Source organism: Microcaecilia unicolor, chromosome 2 (assembly GCF_901765095.1).
Source record: "Microcaecilia unicolor chromosome 2, aMicUni1.1, whole genome shotgun sequence".
Classification (NCBI taxonomy): Eukaryota; Metazoa; Chordata; class Amphibia; order Gymnophiona; family Siphonopidae; genus Microcaecilia; species Microcaecilia unicolor.
Genome location: NC_044032.1, coordinates 592,771,215 through 592,791,593, shown reverse-complemented (window position 1 = coordinate 592,791,593; position 20,379 = coordinate 592,771,215). Strand labels below are relative to the sequence as shown.

The following is a 20,379-nucleotide window of genomic DNA, read 5'->3' as shown; positions in this document are numbered from 1 at the left end:
TCAACTAGTGCGGCAACTGGGAAGTTCATTGACATTCAAATATGTTTGCATGCACAACAAGTGATCATAGACAGAAAAACCCCCATTGAAAAAAACTTTTTTGAAAATTTTACTGTGCTTGATACAAATAAAACCTGTGCGTCATTGTCCTTTCAAATTGCATATAAATCATTCATATCTAGTGCCCCTAGCCACAGTGTTACTTATCTTTATATTAATGGCCTAGACACAGACTGTTCCTGCATGTAGATTCCGACGGTCCCGTTTCGCAATCCTTCCTCAGGGAACCATACCACGGAACATTGAAACAATGGTGACACTAAAAAATAAATCAAAGCACGGTTCAAAATTTGTAGCAAAATATTGAAAACATGCCCAAAATATAGACAGTGGATCTCCCTGAATTACTGCCAGGATGGACAATACGTCAACTGACATCAGGATTGATGAACCGAGCTGGGTTTAAAAATACAACAACCCAATCAGAAACCAGCATGTAAAAAAAATGTGATGACATCACCCACAAATTTAATGAAACAGCTGATCACTGCATTAGCGCTAAAAAACAAAGAAAAAAATAAAGAAAAAACACTGAAAAAGCAAAAAATCAATGAAAATGTACATAGTACCATATTAAAGAAATACTGCCCAATGTATAGTTGAATTTAAACTTGAGGTTCAAGAGATCGTAATCTATAAATCCATCTTTGTTCAATCAGGAGGAGTCTTCTACTGCGATCTCCCCCCCCCCCCCCCCCGTATATGTGCAATCACAGAATCAATCACCCAACACTTGAATTGCTCTACAGTGTGCTACCATAGGAGCTCCTAATTTCTGAGATGTGATACAAGATCTGTGTTCGCTCAATCTTCGATTGAGACATCTGTCAGTTTTACCCACATATAATTTATTGCATGGACATTGTAAAACATAGATGACATGATCTGAACGACATGTAGTACACTGTCTCAATTTATACATTCTGCCATCCACAGGATTACAAAAACTGTCACATGTGATCATCATATTGCAAAAACTGCAGTTGCCACAAGGTTGGTGATACCCTTCTATGATCACAGTTCTAGACACAACATCTGCAGGACATAGTATCTCCTTTAAATTGCGTTCTCTGGAAAAGGCAATTTGTACATATGTATTTTTGAAAACATCATAAGACTGTATGATATCCCAATTTCTGCGAATAATGTTGGAATACAAGAGTTGTCACCCTAAGAGGCATATTTTCAAAGCACTTAGCCTTCCAAAGTTCCATAGGTTTCTATGGAACTTTGGAAGGCTAAGTGCTTTGAAAATATGCTTCTAAGTCACTTAAGGACAGCCTTTCATTTTCACAGTTTTTACGCTATAGGAGGATATGCAAAGATAATGAGGATTTTAAACATCAAGCCAAGTAGAGAGGTGTGGTAGCCGTGTTAGTCCACTCTTAAAGGTTATCAATAGAAATCAAACAAAATAAAACATGGAAAAGAAAATAAGATGATACCTTTTTTATTGGACATAACTTAATACATTTCTTGATTAGCTTTCGAAGGTTGCCCTTCTTCCTCAGATCGGAAATAAGCAAATGAAGCCCATTTGCTTATTTCCGATCTGAGGAAGAAGAGCAACCTTCGAAAGCTAATTAAGAAATGTATTAAGTTACGTCCAATAAAAAAGGTATCATCTTATTTTCTTTTCCATGTTTTATTTTGTTTGATTTCTATTGATAAACATCAAGCCAAAAGTTTGGCGCATTCTTTACATCAACGAGGATATCCTGTTTCAGTTTTGAAAAAATCGTATACTACAGCTAAGTACAACAATAGAGACCTTTTGTTAAGATACGGTAGCGAATCCACAGATAATAACATAGATGCCAAAGAAACATTTGTGCTTAGATACCAGCAGGGTGGGGAAGAGGTGGCCAACATTATTTGCAGAAATTGGGGTATCATTTATTTATTTATTTACTGCATTTGTATCCCACATTTTCCCACCTGTTTGCAGTCTCATGATGTCTTCAAAAATACAAATGTACAAATTGCCTTTTCCAGAGAACGCAATTTAAAGAAGATACTATGTCCTGCAGATGTTGTGTCTAGAACTGGGATCATAGAAGGGTATCACCAACCTTGTGGCAACTGCAGTTTTTGCAATATGATGATCACATGTGACAGTTTTTGTAATCCTGTGGATGGCAGAATGTATAAATTGAGACAGTGTACTACATGTCGTTCAGATCATGTCATCTATGTTTTACAATGTCCATGCAATAAATTATATGTGGGTAAAACTGACAGCAATGGTGTTCCTAGGGGGGCTGACACCCGGGGCGGATCGCCGATGCGCCACGCCCCCCCCCGGATGCAGCGCGGACCTCCCCCCCCCCCGGCGAAGGAACCCCCCCGGGTGCACGCCACTGGGGGGGGGGTGGGTGCCGCGCGCGCCTGTCCTCCGTTGTTCCATGCTTTTTCTCTGCCCCGTAACAGGAAGTAGCCTGTTCCGGGGCAGAGAAGAAGCATGGAACAATGGAGGACAAGCGCGCGTGGCACCCCCCCCCCAGCAGCGTGCACCCGGGGCGGACCGCACCTACCGCCCCCCCCCCCCTTAGGAACACCGCTGACTGACAGATGTCTCAATTGAAGATTGAACGAACACAGATCTTGTATCACATCTCAGAAATTAGGAGCTCCTATGGTAGCACACTGTAGAGCATGTAACCACACTTTTGACCAATTCAAGTGTTGGGTGATTGATGCTGTGATTGCACATATATGGCGGGGGGGGGGGGGGGGGGAGATCGCAGTAGAAGACTCCTCCAGATTGAACAAAGATGGATTTATAGATTACGATCTCTTGAGCCTCAAGGTTTAATTTCAACTATACATTGGGCAGTATTTCTTTAATATGGAACTATGTACATTTTCATTGATTTTTTGCTTTTTCAGTGTTTTTTTCTTTATTTTTTTCTTTAACGTTTTTAGCGCTAATGCAGTGATCAGCTGTTTCATTAAATTTGTGGGTGACATCATCACGTTTTTACACGCTGGTTTCTGATTGAGTTGTTACATTTTTAAACCCAGCCCGGTTCATCAATCCTGATGTCAGTTGACGTATTGTCCAACCTGGCAGTAATTCAGGGAGATCCACTGTCTATATTTTGGGCATGTTTTCAATATTTTCCTACAAATTTTGAACCGTGCTTTGATTTATTTTTTAGTGTCAGGGCCGGTTTTAGCAAGTGCGGGGCCCTATGCAGACCAATTTGGTGGGGCCCCATCCTAGCCCCGCCTACCCTAGCCCCACCCCCACCCTAGCTCCACCTCATTGATAAGATTATTCCATTTTTAGAACATTTTTTTATTTACGAAATTTCAAATAAAGACAAATGAAGCTAAACTTGTACAAAAAAAAACTGATTGAAATAATAAGCACAATGCTATCATGAAACCTCCCCTCCCCAGAAATTATTCAGTTCAAGTCCACTGCAATTAGTAGCGGGCCCAAGCCAGGGGTGGATGTCGCGCCGGTGGTGGCGGGAGCAGAGTGGCCGAGCCGCGGGAATGGGGATCATCTCAGGCGACTAAGGCGAGCAGTGGCGGAGGTCGGAGCAGAGGCATGAGTGAGGCAGAGTTGAGGTGCTGCGCGGGGCCCCCTTAGGCACGCCGTGTGGGGCCCCCTTAGGCGCGGGGCCCTATGCGGTCGCCTTGGTCGCCTCTGCCTAAGACCGGCCCTGTCCGTGGTATGGTTCCGAGGAAGGATTGCGAAACGGGACCGTCGGAATCTACACGCGGGAACAGTCTGTGTCCAGGCCATTAATATAAAGATAAGTAACGCTGTGGCTAGGGGCACTAGATATGAATGATTTATATGCAATTTGAAAGGACAATGACGCACAGGTTTTATTTGTATCAAGCACAGTAAAATTTTCAAAAAAGTTTTTTTCAATGGGGGTTTTTCTGTCTACGATGACTTGTTGTGCGTGCAAACATATTTGAATGTCAATGAACTTCTCAGCTGCCTGTCACGTTCACTAAACAGGAACTGGGTTTGTGAGCCCTTGGGCCACTGCCGAGGAGCAGCAGTGGCAGGCAAAACCACCCCACACCAGAAGCAAGGCAGAACAGACGTACCGGCAAATCCAGGCAAGGTCTCTGGCGGACAGCCAACAAGCAGAAGACAGGTCCAGGCAAAGGTTCAAAAGGCAGGCTGCAAGCAAAAACAAAGTCCAGGTCCAGGCAAGGGTTCAAAAGGCAGGCTGCAAGCAAAAACAAAGTCCAGGTCCAGGCAAAGGTTCAAAAGGCAGGCGGCAAGCAAAGCAAAGCCCAGGATCAGGCAAGGTTCAAAAGGCAGGAAACCAGCAAACAGAAACAGGTCCATACAGAGCCTCTCAGGCAGAAGTGCACAAGCACCCACGACCAGGGCCTAAGACGCAATGCAAAGTCAAAGCAGCCAGGTTTCAGAATGGCTAATAAGCCCAGCAGCACCTGGAGCCCAGCTGCAAGCATCACCAGGAAACTATGGGTGCTGTGTAAGTTCAATCCGAGCAAGCAAGTCTGGCAGCCCGGAAGATCCGGACCGGACTGGGCTGAAATCTGGAACGGGTGACGGTCCACAGCAGCCACCGGTTCTGGCCACCAGAGGGCAAGGTGAGCACAGACGTAACACTGCCGCACTAGTTGAGACTTTTCCCCCCTTTTTTGATTTTTGACATTTTAATATAGGCAGTATCACTCTGCTATTGAGGCTTTTTTGTGGTTTCAATATTTCTAGCGGTTGTGTTGATCTGAATGTGATATTGGGATTATCCTTTACAACATGCTATTCAATTAGGGGTGGGCAACAATTAAAAATGTTAATCAAAATTAATCGTGGTGGTATAATTTTTAATCATATGATTAATCGACCCTCTGGACTGGATGGCTTAGTACTGGTAAATTCTCACTGCATGGAAATTTTTTAAACCTGCTGAATATAATGAAAAGTTGCATACACACACTTCCTTCCCACAGCACAATGCTCCCCCTCCACTCCATACACGTACCTACCTTTGGGCCCTGTTTACTAAGCCGCATTATAGGAACGTTGACGTTTTTAATGCGCGTTAACCACATACGCACGTGCCTACAATATCCCTATGGGTGCCTACACGGTCAGCGCGCTCTAATTGTAGGCGCATTAAAAATGCTAATTTGCCTTAGTAAATAGGGCCCTTTATCTTTTTCTGCTGCATCCTTCCCCTTCAGCTCCCCTTTTGCTGCTAAACCTGTTACCCCTGTCTCACAGGCATCCATTTCTCTCCTCTCCTCCTGCTGAACACCCCAGTACACAAAAGTCCAGCATTGCCCCCACCACCACCACCACACATATCTTACTATTTATCTGGCTCTTCATAAGGTCTCTGGCAGAGACTCCCACATGCTACTTGCAATTGGCACCGATGTCTTCCCTCTATTATGTTATGCCAACGTGAAATAGGATAGGCTGCGGAGAGAAAGCAATGCTGAGCTACAGAAAGGAGTTAAAATTTTTGATAGTGATTAAAAAATATAATCTTAGTTAATATTTTTGAAATTCCATTAAATATAACGTTTAAAAAAAAAAAAAGACATGGGAAAACCCCTGCTTGCCCTGGAATCAGTAGCATAGATTCTTGTTACTATTTGGGATTCTGCCAGGTACTTGTGACCTGGATTGACCACTATTGGAAAAAGGATACTGGGCTAGATGGACAATTGGTCTGAACCAATACGGCTATTCTTATGTTCTTATGTAAAAAGTGAATATGTCATATTATTATAGTAGTAGTAGATGCCTTGCACATGTCTTCTTGTTTTTACTATCATAGGCTCTTTGGGGAAGGCCTGTTCTGTTTTTCTGTTTAATTGGGCTTGGGCCTCATTATTGTACATTTGTATTTGGTGAGCTGTTCGAGCCTTGTACTATATTCTTTTATTGTGGCTTGTTCTAATTTAAAAAAAAAACTTCTGTAAATGGGAAAAAAAAGAATTCATTTGAGGCCCAAGGAGACGTCAGTTCACTTGCCACCCATGGAGCTCCTATCAGCACAGCCACTTCAGAATAAGATGGGTCAGCATCACAGTGTATAAAGGAGTCTATCAGAGCCACTTGAGGAACTGTTCCCCCAGCTCCTGGATAGGCGTAGGGTTCTCTCTTCTTAAGCAGTGGCAAATTCAAAAGGGGATGGGATTTGATATACCACCTTTCTGCGTTTACAAAGTGGTTTACATATTATATACAGATACTTATTTTGTAACTAGAGCAGTAAAGGGTTAAGTGGCTTGCCCAGAGTCACAAGGAGCTGCAGTGGAAATCAAACCCAGTTCCTCTGGTTCTCAGGCCGCTGCAAAGAATAGAACACAGCAATATAGTTTTCAGGCAATCACTATCTTGCTCCTCCCACAGTTTGGTTTTTTTAAGCGTCATTATTCCTTTTCATACGTCCTTATTTTAGCCTGTTGACACTGGCTCCATAATGTGGTCTAAGCTAGTGCTTCCCGAGTCGGTCGTGGAGTACCCCCTTGACAATCAGGTTTTCAGAATTTCTGCAATGAATATGCATGAGATTGATTTGCCTCCACTGTATGCAAAATCCCTTTTCATGCATTTTCATTGTGGATACTCTGAAAACCTGACTGGTAAGGAGGTACTCCAGGTTTGATTTGGGAAACACTGGTCTAAGAAACTGTATGAGAATTGTTTCCTAACTGTACTTAATACCACTTATTGCCAAGCTTTTCTGAATCAGGATTTCTCTTTGAAGTAATATATGTAAAAGTCTGAACTCAAAATTTCAACTGTACTTGCATTTTATCTATATTTCTGTTTTAGCGTTAGAGGCTCTGTAGCCCAGGGAAACTTCAGGCCAGCACCCCGGCACAAAGGAGCCTCTGGACCAGAAAGCCCCAAACCACCTACCCCGAAAGGTCTAATGATAGTTACGTGGTATAATATCAGCTGATGTCAAAATGACATCATTGATATAAATCGAACTACCATTCTCTAAGATGGTGACAAAAGGAAAGGAGCCTAGGACGACAGTAACTACTGCTGATCTTTCAGTGTATCTCTGGCCTGAAGGGCTCTCCATGTCAAAAATCCTAGGCCAGCAGTGTCATGGGACCTGGGGGCTGTGTGTTCCCAACTTAGGGATCCCACGCAATTTTTCTTAAGCTTCTTCAACAGGAACTTTATTTCATCCATGGAACAGAAGCAAAACCTCAGGGGAAACAAAGTGCACTCATTTGTAGCACGGATTTCCATACTAAGATAACAGCAGTGTTTTAGTTCCAATTTAGTGCACTTGTTTTGTGCACTATGACCTTGCTATATCTGAAGTAATCATAATGTGCAAAAAATCTGCTTTAAACCGTAATTACACTGCTGCACCTTGATAAGCACAGTTTATTACATCAGACCCTTAATATGCCCTCACTGATGACTTAACTATTTAAAACAAATGTACGGCAGAATTAAAAGCTAAACTATCACCCATTTCACATAAATGTTTGCATATGTCAAAACACATTTGCGAGTTCATACTTTCAACTCTGAGAAAAACTTACGACAGCCCCATAATACTGAATTGTTACCACTCATGATAAATTTGCTTCTTCTGGAAGAGAAACTAGTTTGAAATGCAACTTTATTATTTCTTTAAAAATAAATGCATGATTTTTAAGTTTATAGGCATAAGTGAACAAATACATTTACCCCCAGATTCTATTATCACGCTGTTCCATAACAACGTGCATAACAATTAGCTAACAAGCTAATCAACGTTGATAACTGGATGTTAACAATTATCAGCACTAATTGGCATTAATTCGAATTTATGTGCATCACTTGCTAAGCATATTCTGTAATGTGGTGCATGTAAATTCTAAGTCGCATAGTTGAAAAGTCGGTATGGTTATGGGTGTGGGATGGGCAGGTCATTGGCATTTCTAAAATCTATGCACATTGTTATAGAATATACCTGCTCCACACCTAATTTAGGCATTGAGATTTATACCAGGTTAGCATAATTGACCGTGACTAAATTTAGTCGCATGGATCAGCGCTTGGCGTATTCTAATAAAGTACCCCTAAATTAAAGCGTACTTTATAGAATATGCTTCAATTCCCGCACAGAAATCTAAGTGCAATATATAGAATCTAATGGTTCTCAGAATCTGCACCATGACGTACCCGCCTTTCTACCTCAAGATAAAGGGGTCCTTTTACAAAGGCGTGCTAGCCTTTTTAGCATGCACTAAAAATAACCACACACTAAACGTCAGAGACGCCCATATATTTCTAAGGGCCTCTCTAGCGGTTAGCATGCACTAAAACCGCTAGCGCGCCTGTCTAAAAGACTCCCAAAGTGAAGACAAACCATTTACAGTAGTTTAAACAACCATGCAAGTTTAACAGGTGAATGGGTTACTCAATTCTCTTGAAGCCCTAAAAAATATTTTTTTCCTCTGCCTAGTTTGTGCAACGAACACAGATTCCCAGTGTTAAGTAGCTTCTATTTAATGAGGACAGCTGGAAATGATTAAAGGCTACTTCTGCCCAACATCATTAAAAATACGAAATCATATGTCATGCAAGAAGGAACACCAAACCACATTCCTCAGAGATAATATTATGAAAATCTACAATTTAAGTGCCAAATCAGTTTTTCACATTGTTTGACATGCTGTCATTTAACTGTCAGGACACCACAGCAGGTCATGTATTCATTTCCACACAGAGAAATAAAAAAGAACCATTTTTGCTTAAAAATGATCCTTGAAGCATTGCTTATTTACAAAGTTGTTTGATAGCAAGACTAGGCTTGCATTTTTAATATATAACATAAAGCAAACCAGCAATGCATAAAACAAGTCCATTCATGCTTTACTACTCTCTTTTAAGTCTCTCAGATTCAAAATAATGCAGGTAATGTCTACCACACCACAGCAAGAACTTGGAAAGCCAAATGAACGGAAATTTACCTTCAAGGGGAGAATTACAAAATTCAATTTTTAGTAGTGAAAGATCTACTGATGAGTTGCATTTAATTGTATTATAGGTAAGACTGGATGATGTTTATACAACAGCTGGGGCTAGTTTAAACCATTAGGCAGCCACCTAGAGCAGAAGCCTGGGGGGGGAGGGAGGGGGCATATTTTCTCTGTAGCCAGAGCAAAATTATAGGTCCCAACAGTCACACAAACATGAAGAACCATCAGAATGCACGTTAATGAAAGGAAGGATGGGCAATTTTCAGATAATCCATGTACCCATAAAGAACCTATCAGAGTGAAGGGAAAAAAAATCACAACACACACTCTAGATCCTCCTCCTAATAGCTAAAATTTTCAGAAGGCAAACCTCTCACAACATTTGGGGGAAAAAAACTAAGTAAAAGGACCTTAGTACAAGTCAACAGCCTCCATGTAAAGGGGCCTTTTTATTGAGCTGCCCTAAAAAGTGTCCTGCACTTTTTTTTTTTTTTTTTTAGAGCACAGGTTTCCCACGTGCTGAGGCCACTTTTAGCGTGGCAGTAAAATGGCCACAATTTCAAATTTTCCCTTTAATGGATACTGGGCCAGCAAATGGCCATTAGTATGTGAACCCTTACCGCCACCTATTTACTAGGCAGTAAGGCCTCCTGCACTGAACCTGTGCTAACTGGCAGTGCACGGCAATTTGCTGATTAGCACAGGGCATGCCTACTCTCTGTCCCCAAACATGCCCCCAAGCTAAAAAAAAACAAAACAAACAAACAAGATTTTATATTTTATAGCACAGAATTAGAAACACCAATTCCAAAACTACTGTGGGACGCCTGAGCATGTCCCATGGTAGTGCCTTTTAACATGCGATACCACGGTTTAGTAAAAGGGCCCAAAAGAAGGTCAGGCTAAAACCCAATCACCGGCCCTAAAAAAACCTCCATTCTGAAAACAGTCTCTTATAAGTATTTATTTATTGGATTTATTAACTGTCTTTATGAGAAGAACCTTTCATCCCCAAATACTTTATAAAAATTTAACTGGCTTGGTACTTGTGACCTGGATTGGCCACTGCTGGAAGCAGGATACTGGGCTAGATGGACCATCAGTCCGACCCAGCATGGCTATTCTCATCTTCTTGTGTTTTTTAAAGTTCATCACTTTTACCAGTTCACAAAACACTCAAAAAATGTATGTTTTCACTTATCAATTTCTAGTGCTGCAGTAAACTTTCATGGATGTACAAAGCCCTACAATCTTAGGCCTTCTACAGTATCAAATCCTCTTCAAACATCCCAACATGAATACCTTGTTTCACTCGGTTAGGCTACTTCAGGGAATACATGCCCTTCAAATCATACTGCAGCATAAAGATCAAGGCTAATCAAAAGGACATCCAAGATACGTGAAAAATATACTTTTTGAGTGTTTTGTGAACAGTTAAAAATGATTGATGAACTATAAAAAGCCAGTTAAATGTTTATAAGAAGGCTCTTTTCAGAATGGAGTTTTTTCAGGACCGGTGATGGGTTTTTTTTCCCGACCTTATTTTATATGAAGGCCGTTGATTTGTACTAAGGTCTTTTTCACCATATTTTCAAATGTTGTGAGGGTTTCCCTTTTGAGATCTTCAACTATTAGGTAGAGGATCTATAGTGTGTGTTTTGGAAGTTGCCCTCATTATGCATACATACCAAAAAAAAAACCAAAGGTTTAATGCTGAAGTATTTGAATTATGCATTTTTAAAGGATCTTTCTGGCAGACACAATATTGGGTTATCATGATGGTTTAGTTTAAACTTCAAAATCTCATGGGGCTTTGGGAAGTGAAAGTTAATTGCGAAGGAGAGGCACACAGCTTAAACACCTAATGCCTTTGCATCAGCCCAGACAATAGATTGATCCTGCTCAGACTGGTGGGCTACCATAGAAACACCTTTGCTGATGGTTGAGATGCCTTCAGTACAGCATACACAGACCTGCTCCCCATTTGTTTTACCATGGTGAGGCTTTTAAGGCCACCAAGTGAGGAGACAGAAGCAACATCTAGCAAAGTTGACCAACTGGACCATGTAGCCACTGCATAATGACTTTTTCTTTTCAAGAGACATTTTTTCCTACCTCACAATGCTCTTGGAGCTAAGAGAAACACTTTCTGAGCCCTTGCGGGACATCCATCCACAGGCAGAATAGTCTTCCTGATGCTGTATAGACCCCACACAAATGGCATCTCTGGGTATCATGCTTAGCTTTTTTTTTTTTAATAAGAGCATAATAGCAGCCATACCGGGTCAGAACAATGGTTCATCCAGCCCAGGATCCTGTTTTAAAGAGTGCCCAATCCAGGTCACAAGTACCTGGCAGAAACCCAAATAGTAACAACATTCCATGCTACCAATCCTAGGGCAAACAGTGGCTTCCTCATGTCTATTTAAATAGAAGACTATGGACTTTTCCTCCAGAAATTTGTCCAAACCTTTTTTAAACCTAGATACACTAACTACTGTTACCACATCCTCTGGCAACGAGTTCCAGAGCTTAACTATTCATCGAGTGAAAAAATATGTTCTTCTATTTGTTTTAAAAGTATTTCCATGTAACTTCATTGAATGTCTCCTAGTCTTTATACTTTTTGAAAGCATTAAAAAATATAATAATAATAATAATAAAAAAAGATTCATTTCTTACCCGTTCTACACCACTCAGGAATGTGTAGACCTCAATCATATCTCCCCTCAGCCATCTCCTTTTCAACCTGAAGAGCCCTAACCTCTTTAGACTTTCCTCATAAGGGAGGAGTTCCATCTCCTTTATCATTTTGGTCACTCTTCTTTGAACCTTTTCTAATTCCGCTATATCTTATTTGAGATACAGAAAGAATTGAATGCAATACTCAAAATGAGGTCGCAGCACGAAACAACACAGAGGCATAGCAGCATTCTTTATCTTATTTACCATCCCTTTCCTAATAATTCCTAGCATACTGTTTGCTTTTTTGGCCACTGCCACACACTGGGCAGAAGCTTTAAACATATTATCTAAAATGACACCTAGATCTTTTTCTTGAGTGCCGACTTCCAAGGTGGACCCCCTAGCATCAGGTAACTATGATTTGGATTATTCTTCTTACTGTGCATCACTTTGTATTTGTCCACATTAAATTTCATCTGCCATTTGGATGCCCAGTCTTCCAATATCCTAATGTCTTCTTTGAATTTAATCACCTCACTTATTATTCTTATTTCCAGATTTTTTGTTGTTGTTGTTGCATTATTGATGCAATGACCTGCACCACGGCTCTATGCTGAAGAAGAAATAGTGTAAGAAGCAAGTTTAAGTACTAACACACTTTTTTAATTAATGAAAACAAGGCATGTGGAGAAAGCACAGGGAGCATGACTCGTGGAATTCTTTCCAACCCTTCTATGTACTACTTTAAAGAAGAAAGGAGAAGGGCCAAGTGAGCATGGGGGTGGGTGGTTAGAAAAACACTTCCCAAACATTTTGTTGGTATGGAAAGAATAAAATAAACCCAAATACAATCTCTCTTATTGGAGTAATTTTACAAGACACCACCTAGTTTTAGCAGCCAGGAAATCATGTAAATGGCAGTATACTAGCCACATACTTTCGTAAATGACCCCTTGTAGCAGAAGTTTTCAACCCAGTCCTTGGGAGAACACCCAGCCAGTCTGGGTTTTCAGAATATCATCATTGGCTGGCTGTACCCCGAGGACTGAGTTGAAAACCCTTGTCTTATAGAATACTGGCTAGTAGCAAAGTACCTGCCATGATTTGATGGGGTATACTTTGATGTGGGTATGGGTAGAGTTTGGACAGAACATGGGCAAATCGAACAAATATATGCCTAAATTATAGAATTCTACCCTTTATGTGCTTATGTACTAATATCTAGGTGTAGGAATTTACACCAGCTATAGGGTTGGTGTAAGTGATTGTACCTTAATGTATACACATTTTCAGCCATTAGCACTAGTATTTTATAAAGAAAAGCAGGTGTCTACTTTTCTTTATAGGACAGTCTTCTCATAGGCATCACAATCAGCTCCTATAGTGAGTACCTTATTATAGAATTACCCTCTATAGGTCAGTGTCAACAGATTTGAAAGGATGCCATACACCAGTGGTTCCCAAACTTAGCCCTGAAAGCACCCCAGCCGATCAGGTATTCAGGATATCCACAATGAATATTCATGAGAGAGATTTGCATGCCATGCCTTCACTACATGCACATCTCTTTCCTGGATATTCATTGTGGATATTCTGAAAACCTGACTGGCTGCGATGCCTCCAGGACCAGGTTTGGGAACTACTGCCATACACATATCAACAGTAGCAAACTACAGAGTTCAGACACTATGTTCTACCATTCAATACAACTATTAAGATATACAATTTAAAAGAGAACGAAAATGAAACATGCATCAGAACTACTAAGAGAGCCCAGAAGGGATAAGAGTGTGGCATGAGAGGGCTATATGGTGGGGAAAGCATATGTAGCATGCCTCATGGAGCAATTTCCAACCCTTTTTGCATGTGTGTGCACCTATGAGAGGGGAGGGGCAGTTTGAAAGGAACAATTCCTTAACTGCTTTGTTTCAATGTATTAATGTTTCTATGATAGAGGTCTATAAAATGAGTGGAGTTGAATGGGTAGATGTGAAGCGTCTGTTCACGTTTTCCAAAAATACTAGGACTAGGGGGCATGCGATGAAGCTACAGTGTAGTAAATTTAAAACGAAACGGAGAAAAATTTTCTTCACTCAATTAAATTCTGGAATTCATTGCCAGAGAATGTGGTAAAGGCGGTTAGCTTAGCGGAGTTTTAAAAGGGTCTGGACGACTTCCTAAAGGAAAAGTCCATAAACCGTTATTAAATGGACATGAGGAAAATCCACTATTTCTGGGATAAGCAGTATAAAATGTTTTGTACTTTTTTGGGATTTTGCCAGGTATTTGTGACCTGGATTGGCCACTGTTGGAAACAGGATGCTGGGCTTGATGGACCTTTGGTCTTTCCCTTTATGGCAATACTTATGTAATTATGTTGCAGGTGCTGAGACTCCTCCTCCCACAAAAATGCACTGGGCCATGTTTGGGGTACTTTATTTCTCTGGAATCTCAAACTATATCTGTCTTTTCACAGATTTCTCCCCTACATGAAACTTGGCTTCACTCTGTTTTTTGGAGAGTTACTTAGCCCCTAGAAAGACATCTTTTACTCCTTTGTAAATAATATCTAATATTTCCACTGGATTGAAAATTAAAAAAAAAAAGAAAGAAGAACAGACATGTCAAAAACAGAATCAGTAGGTCATGAAAAAAAGGTTCAAGAAAATTTCTGGATAAGCTTTATTTACATGTCCATCCGGCAGACTGAAGAAAACAAAAATGGAGGAGATTACTATGCATGGGAAGAGCCACGGATGCTCAAAACTTTACACTACTTCTGAGCTTTGGGAGAGCTGTTTCATTCTGGCAGCACTAAATTACAACACTCGTTTGTGTGCCTGATTCAATCCTGCTTGAAAGAAAAATCAGTTCCTACAATACTATCCAGCACCAATTGCTGGCATTACAAAAAACATTGGATTAAAAAGCAGCATTTTAATTTTTTTCCAATACCAGCTTGTGACTGTGGTAGCTGGTATCAGGATGTCCACTTGCAGTTCAAAAAGTTTACAGTCATTTTCCCCGCCCAGATGACATGGGTATTAGAAGAGAAGACAGAGCAACAAGACAGAGAGGACCTGTAAACAGTTAACAAGGAAAAGTATGAACCCTGAGCACACTGCTGCCCCTTTTTGGGGTTCTTCTGTGAGGCTAACCACAGGACACCAGAATATTATATGTATTTAAGCAATTCTCCTAAATCCAGTCTGGAGCAAGACTGAGAGATGGTGGGGTGAACAAACTCATCTCTATAAACACTAAATTCTACAAATAAAAAATACATAAATCATAAAAAACAGGTTTTTAAATGTTGACTAAACAAATACTGTGGTATAGCCCCAACACTCACTTAAAGCAAGTTCCATAAGCATTACCCAAAACTAAGACGTTTAAACAGAGTTATTTTTTTCTTTACTGAGTGAGCAAACCTCCCACCTTCACAACACAGGCTATCATAACACTGCAACTCACTTCAATCTCAGATAAATACAAAACTAGAGACAGATTCAGCAGCCATGGATCATGCTGGTTTGACGCTGTGAAATAACAGTACCTGAAGGGATGATAGGTATTTAAAATGTGACTCTAGTATTGCAGTTGCTGTGTTGAGTCTATTAAATTTGTAGCTTTTACAAATAGTTTCATGTAGATTCCATTCCGAGATGCCCAATGTTTTGTGTGTCTGAAAGTTTTACACAGAGGTTTAATGTTCAACTACTTAAAATTCAGAAAAATATAAAGCAAACACTCAGTTAACTAAATAGAATTCTTTACTAGTGTTCACATATTTACTTGTGGAAAACATACCAATATTAACTACTTCCCCAGGGTGTGCAAACAATGCAGTAAATGTATGCTGAAGAGGAACTTAATTGCACAAACATTCCCAGCAGTCTTTCACACTACATGGATGTTTATCTTGGCATTTAAGAACTCGTGACTTAATTAATCTTTCACATGTCCCACTGCTTTTCAACTTTCCTTGAAAACAGCCATCTCATTAAAGTGTCTCTGTGGCATGCAAGCAGAGACAATGCATTTCACCAGGAGTCTACTGGTTCTCATCATATGCTGCCATGTTCCTGACCACCTGCATTAAGCAATTGGACTGGATGAAGGTGAAAGGGTATAGACTTAGGAGTAAGGAAATACTTTTTATGGAAAGAGTGGTAGATGGAGGTAGTGGAGACAAGGACCGAATCTGAATTCAAGAGAGTATGGGACAGGCACACAGAATCTCTAAGAGACAGGAAAGGATAGTAGAGATTAGTAGTTGGTATGGATGGACAGACTGGTTAGGCCATGTGGACTTTATCTGATGTCATTTTCTCTGTTTCTATGTTAGATAACTCAAAGTGAACACTAGTAAAGAATTCTATTTAGTTAACTGAGTGTTTGCTTTATATTTTTCTGAATTTTAAGTAGTTGAACATTAAACCTCTGTGTAAAACTTTCAGACACACAAAACATTGGGCATCTCGGAATGGAATCTACATGAAACTATTTGTAAAAGCTACAAATTTAATAGACTCAACACTCATAATTTCCTGGATCACCAATTGATATTCATCTCAGTGAAGTCTTACTGTTTGAAGCCACATCTGTCTTTACCTTCCTGAACCTCTTTTCCCTTCTGGTTTCCAGTTCATAGCTTGCCTTGGCATGTGCTATACATCCATTCTTTGTACCAGTAGGTGCCAAAACCTTATAAGTTGCCATTTCTGTAGTATCTTTCTAACAGGTGGCTGTTCAGTGATCTCTCTTATCATTTCAGTTTTAACTTTTATCTCACAACTTGACATGTACAAGTCCTCTTAAGCTTAGTGAATCAAAACCATCTATTCTGTTATGGAGAGTTTTCATTACTGGCCAGGTTTGTGCACCATATAATAGAGTGGGTATCATGTAACTATTAGACTCGTGCATCTTCATTCGAGTTGTTAGCTTCTTATTGTCCCAATCTGTTCATGACTGATGCTGCTTTACCATTCTAATTATCTTTTTTTTTTCAGTGTTGCTGTCTTCTGTTACCAGATTTCCTGAATAGGTGAATGCTGACTTTTTTTTAGTCCAATTTCCTTTGATTTAATTGCTAGATTTATAGTGAAAAACGTCATCTTTTTGCTAGATATAGTTAACCAATGCATAAAGTACAATGGAAAACACAAAGTGTTACTCCAGAATCTATGCATTGATCAAAATCAGACACAGATGAACTGAAACCAAAAGATAAGTCCAATTGCTGCAGCCCAGGGCAGTGTATTATAGATAAAATGGTTCAAAGCCTGCATAGAAAAAAAGAAAACCTAGTACAACAGACATATGTAGATTCTGTAGCAATGAGCAGGATACGGTCACTCATTTCACAGCTGCTGCAAAGTTCGGAAAGAACAAAATTTCAATACAGAAAGGCACAATAAGATGGCACATTTCATCCACTGGAAACTCAATGTAACATCTCTATATAAAAAAAAGCATTGAGATCATGAGCCTAAGAGATTTATGGAAAATAAATATGGTCACCTAGGATATCCTCACTCCAGCCAAGGAGAAGCTGAATGCAAGGTAACCAGACATAGTGGTAAAAGAGAAAAACATCAGAATTGCACAGATCTTAAAGGTGTCAGTTTCAAGCAATTATTTTGAATTGGGTAGAGAAGGAGAAATTCTTAATACCTAAGAAATACAGGCAAAGATCAAGAAAATGTGGCCGAAAAATACAGAAATATTCCCCCCAGTTTTGGAAACCACAGGCTTAGTTAACAGCACTTTCAAGTACACCTCAACAGATTGCCTATACATGTTACATCTTACGAACTCTACAAGGAAGCTCTCTTTGGCACAATGCAAGCATTGGGTCAAGCGTTGGCAGTAAGTTTAAGAGACTAAGATCATACTCTACATACCCTGGCTTAGGAGTGAGGTTCATTACCGTCATGGTATGTGCAAAACTAACCCATTTGGAGACACTGTCCCCGGGTGAAAAATATCATGTTACTCTTTGCTTTCCCCATTTCTCAATGAAGTACTTCCATTTGGCGCACAACGTAAAAAGTGGCACACTACTAAACCCCTTTAAGACTGCAATTTATCTTTTCTTCTTGAAAGATGCTGGGGGTTATTTTAGAGGCCTTATCCACAATTTCCACATGGAAGTTCCAGTATTTACACGTGAAAATGATGTCTGAAAATAAATGACAATTTTAGAAACGGTTCAGTTAATATGTGGATGCCCATAATACATGGGAAACAGTAAAGGAGTAGCCAGCACTTTATAATAGGGTTTGAGAAAAGTATTCTCCACAGTCCCCTGCTGTGCATTTCCCTCTTGACATTGAAAATAAAGACTGCATCCTCTGTAGTTAATTAGTAGCATTTTTACATAAATGGTTCACATACATGTGTAAGTGCCAACAACTGTAAGTTGCAAAATACCAGCTTAAATAGGTAAACTGCCTATTTTCCTCCATTGATTTTTCCTATCTGTATGTGTATATTTATCAAGGAAGACTCAACAACAGAGAGGCTCTTTAGATCGGCACCAAAAGTGTTGCAAAACAAAAAAACTCAACAGCAGATCACACAATAGATCCCAAGAAAATATAATCCTTTATTGAAACAAACACCCAACGTGGTCCATGTTTCGCCCACTCAGGGGCTGCCTCAGAGGTCAGTGCTAAAATAATATGCAAATAATAATAAACGTGAACTTATAATGGTATATCTATGCAGTATATGTGCGTATATGTGGTAACCTGTGTTCAAACAGCATGGAAAAGATTAATTGTGAAGGGAGCATATTATCTGTAGGATATATATTCACAGACGACTAACCAGTGCATAACAAGAACTTGAAATAGTCTAAATTACATAGCTAATTAGGAGGTTAATTCACACCTCAGTAGTACTATAAGAAACCAGGAAACAATTACTTTTAATATAAGACACAACTTAAAACAGCAGTTAAAAGCCTAGGTGCTCCCTTTGAAAGAAATAATTAAATAAAATGCTTAGCAAGGTTTGAGGAAGTAGGTACTTCTGATCTTCAGCCCAACTAAAAACAGCAGCTAAAAGGCAAAATCCTTCATTAAAAAAGCACCTAGTTAGGATAAAATATATATCTTACAGCTGTCATAGAAGTGCTCAGCAGTGCTAAAGGGAATCAAACTGTTTGATTTCCTTTAGCACCTGAATCTAATACAAGACACAGTTTAAAATACCAATTAAAAGCCTAAGTGCCCCCCTTTAAAAAAAGTGAATAAATTAAATGCTTGGCACAATAAGAGAACACAATTGCTTCTAAGGTTCTGCACAACTGAAAACAACAGCAACTAAAAGGCTCCATTTAAAAAGCAAACATACTAAAAAGGGGGCAATTTCCTGTAGCCATTCCAAAATGTATCTCTATATATGTGATAGGCTGTGCTCAAACAACCCGTTAAAAGAATTCACTGTAAAAAGTACATATAAAAAAAACTGCTTAACAAAATTAAGGGGCCCTATTAAATAACCTACAGTAGGGACTACCACTGGTGTAGCAAACGGCTAATCGGCCGCACCACTCAGCTTGCCTATGAGCCCGGCAGTAGTTCTGGGTCTGCCGCATGCCTTTTCCGGCACTAGAAAAAAGGTAGTAGGTGAGCAGGGAGTAGGTGTGCCCAATGGTAATTGGGCATCTATAATCGACGGAGCCCTCACCGCCTCCTGAATAAGAGGCGCTAAGGGCTTCGGTAGTAAATGGCCACGCACCGATGTTCAAAGTACCATATGGCCATTTACTGCCTCTTTTTAAAAAAAACAATTCTTTTACCTGCTGCGGTAAAAGGTGATCTTGCAGGTCATCTTTTACCGCCACTTGGTAAAAAGGCCCCTAAATAAACAATTAATTTTAAGGTTCAGCACAACTGCAAACAACTAAAAGGCAAAATGCTTCATTTAAAAAACAATTTTAAAAAGTGGCAATTTCCATTTTTTTTTAACCCACCTCACCAATTCTTGCAACAGCATCAACATGAAGTGATCCAGATAAAGCCACAGAAAGAAAAGAAGCATGCTTGGAAGAATTCTTTATATTACTTCCTGATCTTACCACATATGCACACTGATACAGAAATACTGCACATTACACAGAACAGATATGCCATTATAAGTTTTCTGATACACGCATGTATGTGTTTTATTTATAATTCAGAGACTAATTTAAAGAGTTTTGAAAGTGCTCAAAACTGTGATGCTAAGCCAACAAATGGACGAGCAATCACCAGCCATCATCGCATCATCTGCCCCCAGCAGCTAACCTGAATGCTCAGTGATTAATGTTCTGCTATGAAGTCAAACATACTAAGCCAACGTATTTTCCACCAAGTATAACAAGGTTCTGCTGCTTATACAATGTGAAATCCGATATACTTAGGAGCTCATTTTCAAAGCACTTAGACTTCCAAAGTTCCATAGTAACCTCTGGAACTTTGTAAGTCTAAGTGCTTTGAAAATGAGCCCCTATGTAGCATAGGTTACTATGGGGCTCATTTTCAAAGAACTTAGACTTACAAAGTTCCAGAGGTCACTATCAGGCTCATTTTCAAAAGAGATAGATGTCCAAAAAGTGACATAAGTCAGCATTTGGGCATTTATCTCACAGAAACGTCCAAACCAGTATTATCGAAACCTCTTTTTGGA

The 20,379-nt window shown here is 39.8% G+C and overlaps 1 protein-coding gene across 3 annotated transcripts in view; it reads right to left on the bottom strand.

Annotated features, from left to right (window-relative positions):
• SH3RF1 (SH3 domain containing ring finger 1) overlaps nt 1-20,379 on the bottom strand; it is a 346,368-nt gene that overhangs the window by 263,107 nt on the left and 62,882 nt on the right. The gene's annotated exons all lie outside the window — the stretch shown is intronic.